Source organism: Callospermophilus lateralis, chromosome 10 (assembly GCF_048772815.1).
Source record: "Callospermophilus lateralis isolate mCalLat2 chromosome 10, mCalLat2.hap1, whole genome shotgun sequence".
Classification (NCBI taxonomy): Eukaryota; Metazoa; Chordata; class Mammalia; order Rodentia; family Sciuridae; genus Callospermophilus; species Callospermophilus lateralis.
In genome coordinates this window covers 73,279,930-73,293,405 of record NC_135314.1, presented here as the reverse complement: position 1 = coordinate 73,293,405, position 13,476 = coordinate 73,279,930, and the positions used below count along the sequence as shown (strand labels likewise).

At 34.9% G+C, this 13,476-nt stretch overlaps 1 pseudogene; it reads right to left on the bottom strand.

The window, feature by feature from the left end:
• Positions 1–432: 432 nt before the first annotated feature.
• LOC143408839 (nuclear autoantigenic sperm protein-like) lies at positions 433–1,770 on the bottom strand (annotated as a pseudogene).
• Between the last annotated feature and the right edge of the window lie 11,706 nt (positions 1,771–13,476).

The following is a 13,476-nucleotide window of genomic DNA, read 5'->3' as shown; positions in this document are numbered from 1 at the left end:
TTGGCCATTTGTGTTTCTTCTTTTGAGAAGTTTCTGTTTAGAACTTCTGTCCATTTATTAATTGGGCTATATTTCTTCTCCTCCTTCTCCTCCTCCTCCTCCTCCTCCCCTCCTCCTCCTCCTCCTTCTCCTCCTCCTCCTCTTCCTCCTCATCCTCCTCCTTCTTTTTCCTCCTCCTCTTCCTCCTCCTCTTCCTCCTCCTCCTCCTCCTTCTCCTCCTCCTCTTCTTCTTCTTCTTCTTCTTCTTCTTCTTCTTCTCCTTCTCCTCCTCCTCCTCCTCCTCCTCCTCCTCCTCCTCCTCCTTCTTCTTCTTCTTCTTCTTCTTCTTCTTCCAATCTTCACTGAAGTTATTAAAAAAAATAATCCCCCAAGTTGAAAAAAAAACATTATATACAAAAACACTTTCTCTTGGGAGGAAGGTTCTTTTCCCTCTCAACATGCAGTGCTTTCAATTATAGCTCCAGCCTACACTGTCCCCTCCAGTGCTGCCCAGCTTTCTGCCTGATTCTCAGCCTCTTCTTCCTCCATGTTTTTGGAAACTTCATTTCCACTGGGGATAGGATCCCCGCTGCCTCCATTCACCTCTTGCTTCTGTTTGGTTTCCTTTGCATCATCTTTCCAGGGGCTCTCTTCCTCTGGTTTCCTCTGCTTTCTGAAAAAGTGGGAAATATCAGTCACACAATTTGATGAGAAAGTAGCATCTGTTGATTTTCTACTGTCAATCATGGAAACTGAAGCATCTCCTAAACTACAAGTGAAACCTGGACTAGAGCTCCTCACCAGAGTAGCTTTCAGAGCCAATTCAGCTACATTTCCCACTAGGCTGGGAATCTTTTGCATCTTCTATCTTTTCTCTAATTTCAGGTAGTAATTCCTCAACTCCTCAATTTCTTTCTCATATTCAGTAGGTGGTCCTTCAGCTTCTTTCATCTGTTCATTAGTACAGCCATTCTCTTCTCAATGGCTTCAATAGATCTAGTGAACTGTGCCACTGCCTCATCACACTGAGAGTTATATCCATAAGCCAAACTCCACTGGTAGTGTCTCTGTAAGAAGACTATCATGGGCTTCTAGACACTGGTCTTGTAGATTTAGGAATGTCTGGAACACCTCCATAGCCTGGATATAATTCTCAGATTCAACACAAACTTCTCCAAGTTTAATATGTTCCTGAGAAGCATAAAGCTGGGATTCTTTTGTTCATTGGCTTGTAAAAAAGATCTTTGCTAAGTCCAACATATCTCAAGAAGCTCTAGATTCCCAATCTCCTTTCCTTAATTTTCTTGAAGAGACTATTTTCAAGAATTGTTTCATTTGGTGTTTCTTCTGCCTTGTCATTTTCTTTAACTTCCACTTCTGAGACTTCAGTTTCATCTACGTTATCATTATTTTCTACCAGATATTCATCTTCTGTTTTTCCTCCTTCTTCCTCTTCCAACATTCACACCTTCTAAGGCATTTCCCAAAACACCATTCTTCATTCTTGCAGACTCCAATTGTGATTTTCCATAGAAAAAGAAGTCTCCACATTCATTGTTTTCTCCATACCTCTTACCTAAAAGGCTAGCTGCTTCCTAGAATGCTTTGACAGCTTCTGGAATATCACCCACCACCAGGTGTTTCTGTCCTAATCCCAATAGTTTTTTTTTTAGCTTCACCAGTCACATCTAGGTTCCTTACTTTATCTGCAGAGGTAGAAAGAGCTAGAGCATCTTCAATCTTGTCAGTGGAAACCAGTTCCAAGGTGATGGCTGTGGACTCTGTGTCCATGGTTCCTCTCAAGGGTGGACTGGTGAGCAGAATGGAACCTGTGAGGAAAACAGAAGGAAACTTGGAAGCCAGAGATTTATTAGGGGACAGAGAATGGTAGATTATGGAGTTATTTATTTTCTTTTTTGAATTATTTAAAGATTCTGGATATAAGACCCCTATCAGAGGAATAGCTGGCAAAGAGTTTCTCCCACTTCATAGGCTCTCTCATCACTCATATTTTTCCTTTGATGTTCAAAACCTTATAAATTTGATGCCATCCCACTTATTGATTCTTGGTTTTATTTCTTGAGCTTTATGATAATTGCTGAGAAAGTAAGTGCCTGCAGCTATAGGATGGAGTGTTAACCCTATGTTTTCTTCTAGTAGTTTCAAGGTTTCTGGTCTAATTTATAAGTCTCAGAAATATTTTGATTTGACTTTTGTGCAGGGTGAAAGACAGGGATCAAAATCCATGTACATATGCAGTTTTCCTAGCACCATTTGTTTAAAAGGCTGTCTTTCTCAAATGTATATTCTTTGCACCATTGTCAAGTATCTGATAGCTATATAAATTGGAGTTTGTGTCTTTGCCTTCTGTACAATTCCATTAGTTTTCTCGGTATATTCTGATGCCAATATCATGCTATTTTTGCTACTATAATTCTATAGTATAATTTGAGTTTGGATGTTGTGATGCCTCCTGCATCACTTTTCTTGCTCAGAATTGCTTTGACTATTCCAGGTCTTTCATTATTCCAAGTGAATTTTAGGACTGTTTTTTATTGTTCTGTGAAGAAGATCATTGCTAGTTTTATGGGGACTACATTGAATGTGTATATTGCTTTTGGTCATATGACTGTTTTGATTATATTATTCTGCCTATCCAAGATGGAGGTGTGTCCATCTTCTGAAGTCATCTTTTATTTCTTTCTTCAGATTTATATAGTTTGGTTAGAATAATTTCCCAGTTTTCTTTATTTTTCTTTTCTTTTTTTTTTTTAAGGCTACTCTGAAGGGGTGGTTTTCCTGAATTCTTTCTCAGCCAAATCACTACTGAAGTGTAGAGAAACTATTGATTGATAAGTATTGATCTTGTATCTTGCTACTTTGCTAAATTCATTTATCAGCTCTGGAAGGGTTCTCGTAGAGGCTTTTTTTTAAAAATTTTGGTCTTTTAGATTCTGGATCATGTCATCAGCAAACAAAAATAGTTTGACTTCTTTTTATATTTGTATTCCTTTAATTTTCTTGTCTTCCCTTGTTGATCTAACTAATTTCAAGAACTAAGCATATATATATGTGTGTGTATATATATATATACACACACACATATTTTTATTGTATATATATGTGTATGTATACATATATGTATATTTCTATAGTTCATACACACACACATTATATATATATATATATATATATATATATATATATATATATATACTTAGTTCTTGTGTATGTGTGTGTGTGTGCATGTGTATATATATATTGGGGGGGGGGGATGTTGGTACCAAGGATTGAAATCAGGGCTACTCAGCAACTGAACCACATCCCCAGGCCTATTTTGTAATTTATTTAGAGACAGGGTCTCACTGAGTTGCTTAGTGTCTCACTTTTTCCCATGGCTGGCTTTGAACTCGCAATCCTCCTGCCTCAGCCTCCAGAGGTTCTGGGATTACAAGTATGTGCCACCGCGCCCAGATCAAAACATATATTGAATAAAAGTGGTGAAAGTGGACAACCTTAACTGTTTCTGATTTTAGAGGAAAAGTTTTTGGTGTTTCTCTATTCAGTATTACATTGGCTATAAGTTTCTTGTGTATAACCTTTATAATTTTGAGGTAGTATCCTTCTATTCCAAGTTTTTGCAGTGTGTTTACCATGAATAGTTGATGTATTTTATCAAAGACCTTTTCTGCATATATTTCTGCATATCAGTTTGATCAAATGATTCATTTATTTGTTGAACCAGCTAGCATCCCTGAGATAAAGCTCACTTAATCATGGTGTATTATTCTTTTAATGTTATTTAATACAGTTTGCTGATATTTTGTTAAGGATGTTTTGCATCTGTTATCAGAGATTTGGGCTATACTTTTATTTTCTAGGTGGGTCTATGGTATTAGAATCAGGGTTATACTGGTTTTATAGAATATTTTGGAGAGTGTTCCTTCTCTTTCAATTTTGTGGAATAATTTTAAGTAGCCTGGGGTTAGTTCTTCTTTAAAGGTCTGGTATAACTCTGCTGAGAATTCATCTTGTCCTGGGCTTTTCTTTGTTGGAAGGCTTTTAATTGCTGTTTCAATGTCATTACTTGTATATTGGTCTATTTGGGCTTTCTATATCTTCCTGGTTCAATTTGGGCAGATCATATATGTTTAGAAATCTACCAATGTCTACTAGATTTTACAGTTCAATGGAGTACAAATTTTCAAATTAGTTTCTAATGATCCTCTGGATTTCAGAAGTATCTGTGGTAATGTCTCCCATTTTATCTCTAATATCATTGACTTGTGTCATCTCTTTCTTTTGGTTAGTTTGGCTAAGGGCTTATTGATCTTATTTACCTTTTTGAAGATCCAACTCTCTTGCATTGATCCTGTGTATTGTTTTTTTATTCTCAATTTCATTAATTTCAGTTCTGATTCTTGTTATTTCTTGTAATCTACTGACTAGAGTTATTTTGTTCTTTTTTCTAATACTTTGAGGTAGAGCATAAGTTTATTTATATAGGCTTTCTCTATTTTTTAAAATAGAGAATTTAAAATTGTACTCAGAGCAATGAATTTTCCCCTTAGTACTGCTTTCATTCTGCCCCAATGGTTTTGATATGATGCATCTTTGTTTTTGTTTGTTTCTAAGAATTTCTTAGTTTTTTCTTTCATTTCTTCTTTGATACATTCTTCATTTAAAAGAATATTGTTTAATTTCCATGGATTTATGTGTTTTTCTATTATTTTCTTGCTGTTGATTTCTAGTTTTATTCCTTTATGATATGATAGAATTCATGGGATTACATAGAACATTTTGTATTTTCTTAGACTTGTATTGTGACTTAGAATATGATCTATTTTGGAAAAGATTTCATGAGCTGCTGAGAAGAAAGTTGGTTTAGCTGTTTGGGGATGAAATAATTCTGTAAATTCTATTAAGTCCATTTGATTTATAGTATTATTTAAGTTGTATATATCTTTATTGATTATATGCTTTGATGATCTGTCTATTGGTGATAAGGGTTTATTGAAATCATCCAGTATTACTCTATTGGGGTCTACCTGGGATTTAATGTCAAGGAGTATCTTCTGCAAATGTAACTTGGTACATTGATATATGGAGCACATATATTTATTATTGTTATATCTTCTTAATGGATTATTCTCTTTACCAGGATGCAAAGGCCTTCTTGTTTCTTCTGATTACTTTTTGCCTGAAATCAGCTCTGTCAGCTATGAGGATATCTGTTTGGCTTATTTTTGAACTCCATTTGTATGGAATACTTTTTTCATCCTGGAAGGTTCAACTTCAGGCTGTGACCATCTTTGCCTATGAGATGAGACTCCTGCCAATATGATGTAGTTGAATGTTGTTTGGGGATATATTCTGCTAGTCTGTGTCTTTTAATTGGAGAGTTGAGCCCATTTATATTCAGTGTTATTATGGGTATGTTTTGGTATGCTGCCATTTTGTTTTTTTGTTATATTTATTTCTGTCTTAATTCCCATTTATCTCATTAGTCTTCTACTGACCTTCACTTATTTGTTTTGCATTTTTGTTGTTGTTGTTGTTGTTCCTCTGTGTCCAATATTTCTTCTTTGTAGTGCTGGCTTGGTTGTCATGTATTCTTTTAGTTTATCTTTGTCATGGAAATATTTTATTTTCTCATTGAATATGAAAATTTTTTTTGCTGAGTAAAGCAAACTTTTTGGCATTTGTTTGCCTTTATAATTTGGACTATCTCAGTCCAGGCCCTCCTTGATTTTAGTGTGTGAATTGAGAAGTTAGAAATGAGACTTATGAGTTTGTCTCTAAATCTCTTGCAGATTTTAATATTGTTTCCTTATTTATTACTTTTGGCATTTTGATTGTGATGTGTCTTGGAGAATTTCTCTTTTTGTCTGGTCTATTTGCAGTCCTGTATGCCTCTAGTATCTGTATGTATACCTTATTTAAGAGGTGGGGAAATTTTTCTTGGAAAATCTCATTGAAAATACTCTTAATGCTTTTAGCTGGTATTGCTATATTCTAATCTATCCCAGTGCTTCTCAAGTTTGGTCCCTTGATGTTGTTTAAGATTTATTATACATTTTGATTATTTTCTATTGTTTCTCCCTTTATTATATATTATATACTCAAATTCGTGTTTTTCTTCAAGGCCTCTGGTCTATCTTAGAAGGCTGAAGTTCTATTTTCTATGCAATCTGATTTGTTAGTGATGCTTTCAAGTGAGTTCTTAATTTGGTGCCTCTTGTCTATTATTTCCAGGAGTTCTGTGTAAGTATTCTGGCTGTGGAAATGAACAAAACAGCAAATTTTCTCTTGTGCGTAAAGTCCCAAGGAATAGCAAGTGTTTTGTTTTCCACAATTGGAATATTCTACAGTTTCTCCCAGGAACTAATAATATAACTAATACATGCTCAAAGCCTAGCTGCTATGGTAATGTCCTTCATGAGAAGGCTCTGTGCTAGAGTCTTATCAGGCTTGACCTTAATCCCAAACACTCAGCTTTTGAGAATAAAGAAACACTCTTGTTAGACAACACAATTATGGCACCGCACCCTAACCTGCCTGCATAACAATAACTTTATACAATGGACAATATGTACTAATGATGCCAATGACCTAATGTAATATATTGATATAAATAAAGCTGACAGCTCAGACAAGCAGCCTCTTTTACTTTGAACCTGCACCTTGCTTCTGTCTCCTTTTGTTTTTCTTAAACTTCTCTTTAATTTCTTTATTCTATTTCTATTTCTTTATTGAAGTGGCCTTTTATCTCCTCCATTTCAATTAGACAAAGGCATAATTCAAAAAATCTATTAGGCAGCATTATATTTATACTTAATAACAGTGTATTGTGTACTTCAAAAGTCACTGAGAGAGTAAATATTAAATGTTCACCCAAAATGCATATAAAAATTGGATTGATTTAGCCATTCCACAATATATAGCTAAAACAAAATATCATACACAATAAACATATAAAATTTTATTGCTAATTAAAAAAATGTTGAATTAAAAACGAAATTAAAAATGGTTGGCAATATATTCACTGTTGGGATTAAATGGTAATTAATGGGTCCAAATAGATATGAGAAAAGTAGTAACAGAATTAACTCAAAAGCTAAGAACATAAATAAATTGCACAAAATGCCAAACAGTAATAATTCTAAAGATGAGACCATACAGATATATTTGGGGAACCCCAGTAGCCACTAAACCAATCTTGGAATTGCTCTAATATTCTTGTTTGATGTAAAATCACGTATGCCTTTCTGATACAACAGTGTTTACAGTTTAAAGTAGCACTCAAACTGCCTGCTCTAAATAACCAATGTTACTTTGTCTACCTATACATCATTGATTGATAATACCAGATACTGACAATGTTGAGGAAGAAGGTAAAAGGGACAATTCCCTTCATGCTGATAGACATGCACATATGTGTAGGCAGAAAAACAAGTAGTGTTATCCATAAATCATTAAAATATGAAGGAAAATATCTTATATATATTAAATACTTATAATACTCCTACTAATTGTCATTCTCTACTCCTGATTGCCACAAGGGTTACAAGGATAGTTATTCCTAAATTATATTCTCTTTTTATATCTCATTCCAACAACAACAACAAAAAGGGAGTGTGGAGAGAAATAAACTAACTCAATTGGTGATTTGGTAATGATAAACTAGGTTCATGCAGCTCGACACCACTCTTCCTCCTCCACTTGAGCTCCAGCCTGTTGATGTACTTAGAATTCTCTTCCACCATTTTTAAGGGGTACATTAGTGATAACAGATGTATTACAATGTAGGATAGACAGATTTAAACAAATGCCCAACTATTTGCTTGAGTGTTGAATATTTAAAAAAAAAAATACAAGTTACATAAATTGAAGCAAGGCATTTTATGCAGGTTGAAACACTGGGTATAATGAAGGTGAGTTCTAGTGGTTTTTTAATAATAAACAAGAAGCAAGGTCTTGAATCTGATGTTCCCAATTGCCTCTTTTGTATAGTAGGAATACTATTGCTGTCCTTTGGTCCTCTTTTGGTGGATACTACCTGAGAAATGTCAATAGATAATTCTACATGCGTCTCTAGTATTTCTGCACAAGTTTTGACAAATTTGTTCCAGAAAATAAGTTCAAATGTGTTTTTATAGAAAACATCCTTGGGATAGAAAGATAGTTTCGTCCTCCAGGAGGGAAGGCCGATAGATTGATTTGCTATCCAAGACACTAAAAACAATGTCCCCTGATAGTCTGAGATAACGTTCCAATTTCTTTTATTATCCCTAGAAGTTTGAAGTTTGAGGAATTCTGAGTACTTGGAGTACTTAAAGTTGTGAAACAAAGCTCCCATATTCACATAATCTGAACAAATTTGAATGGAATTGATTAAGATGATTTAAAATATTTATTAGTTGAATTTTGAGGTGTCATGATTTGTGTTCTGATAAATTCTGTTAGTTTCTGAAAATTCTGAGGCAATACAGAATTAAAATCCTGAGGCAATAGAATTAAAATTGTAAGGGAGTCAGGCACAATAGCACAGGGTTGTAATCCCAGCTACTCAAGTAGCTGAGACAGGAGGATCACAAGTTTCAGGCTGTCCTGGACAATCTAGTGAGACCCTGTCTCAAAATATAAATATAATTTTTAAAAGGATATGGGGATGTATCTCAGTGATATTTAAATTGCCTAGCATGTACGAGACCTGGGTTCAATCCTCAACGTAATTAAACAACAAAAGATAAAGAAAGAAAGAGAAGAAGGGAGGGAGGGTAAAATCAAAGGAAAAAATAAACCTTTAAAGGATGATAAGAAACAAGGTATTTTAAGAAAGACTCAGATATGATAACAATGGGTGGATGGTAACTAGATTGTTGAAAGAATATCTCATGTTAAAGTAACTTCTGGAAAGAATTATTCTATGTATGTATACAGTGAATGTTTAAATGCTTTTTTTGAATAGCAGGTGATCTTGATAGACACAGAGATATGGATTATGAAAACTCATTTGAATTATGAAAGACTGCACGATTCTAAACCTAAAGGTTGTAGCAGAAAACTATCTGAGACGGAATGCAAGGAGAAATTGAAATTTTAAAAAGTATTTGATTCCAATACAAAGTACATTGGATAGGAAAAAGTTGAACTACAGGTATTTTAAGCTGTCATAATTTTGTCTCTTTTATTTCTAAAAGAGAAACAAAAACACCAGTGATATCTCACTCTAGAAAAAAATCCTACTGTAGTAATATATGCAGCCCATGAAATGTTATCATATTTTTGCATTAGTCAAAGGGAAAGGCAGAGTGATAAGAAGCACATGGCAGAAGCTCACTGTGGTTTTACTTCAGAATACCCTCATGGATGAATTTCCAGCAAAAGCAAATGTGGAACTGAGAAAGTCTTGCCTGGGAGAAGGCTTATGCTTCTGTTGTGGCACTGGATAGGGGAGCCTGCTCTTGAGAGATAGTCCAGGCTGTGCCATCAGCAGATACCACCTCCATGTAACACTGTCCATCCAAAAATGTGGGGCTCCAAGGGGAACTGTAAATTAAGAGTTTGAATATGCTGGATGAGAAAGAAAAAGCTTTTCAGATAAGACCTAGTGATGAAGGCTGTCACCACTACAAATTTCTGAATTTTGCCAGAAGGTAGCAGTATTTCAAATGCTCTTCTAAGGGGGAAAGAATTTACATATTGTAATTTCCCCCAGCTATTCTAAACATAGTTTCACAATTAACCTACATATGTTAAGGTATTTCCCAGTCTGGCCTATATTCACAAACCATGGGCTCTGGACACCTGCATCTCTGAGAGGCTCATTGGCAAAGCTGACACCAGATGTTGCCTCTATTCCCTTCCCTCACATAGTATTGAGTTTTTGCTGTGGTCTCTGGCAGCACTCATTAAGGGCTTCTGAAAATAAATTTTTTTCTTTGTATAACAACTTCTATGCCCAAGATTTGAAATGCTTTCTAGATTTATTGGAATATGTGTCAATGATGGAATGTTCTATCATATCTTATTGACTCTAGATTTTCTATGTGACTCATCTCAGAGCCTTGTCACTGGTCTTCTACAATTTCTGTAAGGAGTACCCATTCCATTGAGACACCAAGACCATCACTGCTCAAGGAGCTACAGCTCTACCAGTTAATATACTCTCTGTGAATTACCAGGTATAAAGGTAGAATAAGATGGAATTAGATACAAGTTTAAGGTAGCAATTTTGCATTATGTTCTGTTTTTGATATTTTTGGTGTTAAATTCCTATGGCCAAAGAAAGATATTTAACTTGCAAGGAAAACTAATGATCAGACTGCAAGTCCTTTCTATATTTTACTATTTTTTTTTCAAAAATCAAAGATTCATGTCGAATTTGATTTTTATTTAATTGATGGTAGGTATTCAATATGAGTTTATTTAATGAAAACGTTTTCTTCAATATAAAATACTAACTGAATAAAAACATCTCTTAATTTTTTTCTAATTCTGAAATTCTCAACTTACTAGATATATATATTCACGTTTCCTTTAAATTTTCACATTTTTCCTATAAATTGTCAAAAGGAAGTACCAATCAGAAAGTCTCACAAGTATTACAATGTTCTTATTCTGGTTCAAAAAGACTAAATACTTCCAAACTACCTTTATTCATTGCATATTAATTTAACATGATAAGATCAGTGCAAAAACACCAGAAAATTTTTACCATTATATAGGAATGGTGCCATTTTGGGGAGGGTAATGAAATAAGATACCTTATAAAACAATTAGAGTCTATGTAGAAAAACCCCAGTTGATTCATGATACTTTGTATCACCAGTTCAGGGGTTTTTAACTTTGTGGTGAGGGTTCACTAAGTTGTTTGTGAAAGGTGTTCATTGTCAGCAAGCTTTGAAATTTAAATTTTTTTCTGAAGAAAATATTTGTTTTATTAGCTTTTCAAAATTATGTGCCAAAATATTTCAGAGTCATGACTCTAGTCATAGGCACCATGACTTCTGAGTCATATGTGTTTCTAGATCTTTACAATTTTAAGTTATTCTTATTATAGCAAAAATGGCAAACTATTACAAAAGACTGCTTCACATTTTGCAGAGGTTTGGCTTGTGGTACTTTTTCTCAACTCCAAAGTAGAAGGCAGAAATGAGGCCCATCTGACTGAATTGGAGAAACCAGATTTAATTCAAAGTCATGCACAAAGGTACAGATGAGTAGAGGCAAACAGCAGGCTCCCTAGATAGCTATATCTAGAATCACAGAAGAGCTCTAAAAACCAAGAAACTAAATCTGGAAGCTTATCCATATATGAATTAGACAAAAATAAAACAGGAGTGTAACTCAAGTCACATTTGTGATGAAAGAACATCAATTACAGAATATGAGGTGGTTATGTAACAAAGGACTTAATTATCAGAGTGTGATTAAATTACAAACTATGAGGGACTCAGAAAATAGGCAGCGAGGAGATGAGATTAATACTCGGGGAGCAAATCCTCAATGATAGAAGACTTGTTTTAAAAAATCTGATTCTTATAGCTTAGTATACAACTTTGTCAACAACATTTAAGTAGGAGGTGAAAAAGCTACTCTTGAAAAATGTTGGTTCACAACATAATAACAGGATATGCAACAGAGAGAAGTGAAATTGGAATGCAGGATTGGCAGAGAAAGCTTTATAAATATGTCTAGGGAAAGGAATCTAATGAGAATTGGCAATGGCTGTCGGGCCAGCATTGGAAAAGTTATTTTTTTTTTTTTAAAGCAAGAGCAAAAAAAGAAAGTTGTGAAATCTCAGGGGAAAAAATACATTGCCTTCATTTGGCAGGATTAGAAGGATTATTTGATACCAAGCCACAAGTGGAGAGCTGGTTAAGGAGGCTGTGATGACTTCATGGCCCATAAATTCTCAGAAGGCAATGACTACACAGAGTGCTGTTTAAACACCCAGGCACTAGGTGGGTGTTGGTGGAGAGATAGCTGCTCTTTCAGGATATAATAGAGAAGATTTTCAACCCATTTCTAAGACCCAGTGTCTGCTGTGTGGGCCAGAAAGGAAGAGGGAGCACACACTGATTAATACCTGCCCAGTACTAGCCTGAGAAAATCTAGTCAGTTTAATTATTGGAACACTGAAAGTAGGGGATTGCTAAATCTGAGACCAAGGCAAAAAAACACCCTAATATTTGCACAGGTGACTGAAAGGATTCAGCTTTGCACAGGTGGTGATGGTCCAGGAAACTGCTATATCTTTCTGTGCAGGCACAATTAATGTCTAATTTGGGAGAAAACTGATATTTATCCGCTCATTAAATTTCTTACTAAAATTTGATGGGTTTTGTTATTCTATATTTCAGATATTTCAAAGTTTTAACAGGAGAGAGAACTACCATATAGCTTTATTCAAAATTGAATTTCCTGTTGAAATTCATGAAAGATAGTAAAAATTAAGTTTTTTTTTTTCTTAAAAGAGATGCCTTTCTATCATATATAAGTTAGTCACTCAGAAATTGAGGTACACACACCTGTAATCCCAGCAGCTCAGGAGGTTGCTGGGACAGGAGGATCTTGACTTTAAAGCCAGCCTCAGCAAAAGTGAGGCACTGTGCAACTAGTGAGATCCTATCTCTAAATAAAATACAAAATAGGTCTAGGGATGTGGCTCAGTGATCAAGTTCCCCTAAATTCAATCCCTGGTACCTCTTCCCTACCAAAAAAAAAAAAAAAAATCTAGGCTTAGAGGAATAACCTAATGTTTGATGTTTGACGTTCGATTTTGCTCTTTGATATTATGAAAAGCTAGGATTTATGTTTTTTTCACTGAGAACAAAGAAAAAGTATAATATGAAGCAAAGCACAATGAGAGGAAATATTTCTGACTCTACTATGGGTTGAGTGTTGCTAAGTGAAGGAGCAAGTAAGAATCTGACAGATAGACCTGGGCACAGACAGCTGGGAGATAGGAAATTAGATTAAATTAAAAATTAACACAGCATAAAAACAAATAAAATAAAGGAATGTTGTCCATCTACAACTACATTTTGTTTTAATTACACAGTGGCACATCTTGTTTTACTCCCTACCACACACCTGAACCACAGTTGAAGTTTTTCGAAATATCTCATCCTAAAAAAGTCAATTCAATATTCTAGCTTCAAACATAGAATAATGGCAGATTTAGAAACTAGGCTGCTCAACTTTAGGACTTTTCACATATTATTAGAAAAAGCTATTTCCTGTGGGGACTGCCCTGTGTTTGCTAGTAATGTTTCTGTTCATAGTTGTTAAGAATATTCCCTGGAAAAACAATTGTTCCTGATACAAACCTGCTTTATGTAAGGGACATTTGGCTATGTGTAGAGACACTCTTGGTCATTACAGTTGGAGGTGGGGGAATGGGTGACTACCAGTATCTAATGAAGACAGGACAGGGTGCAAGGCTAACCATTCTACAATGCCAAGGACAACCCACTGCAACAACAAAAA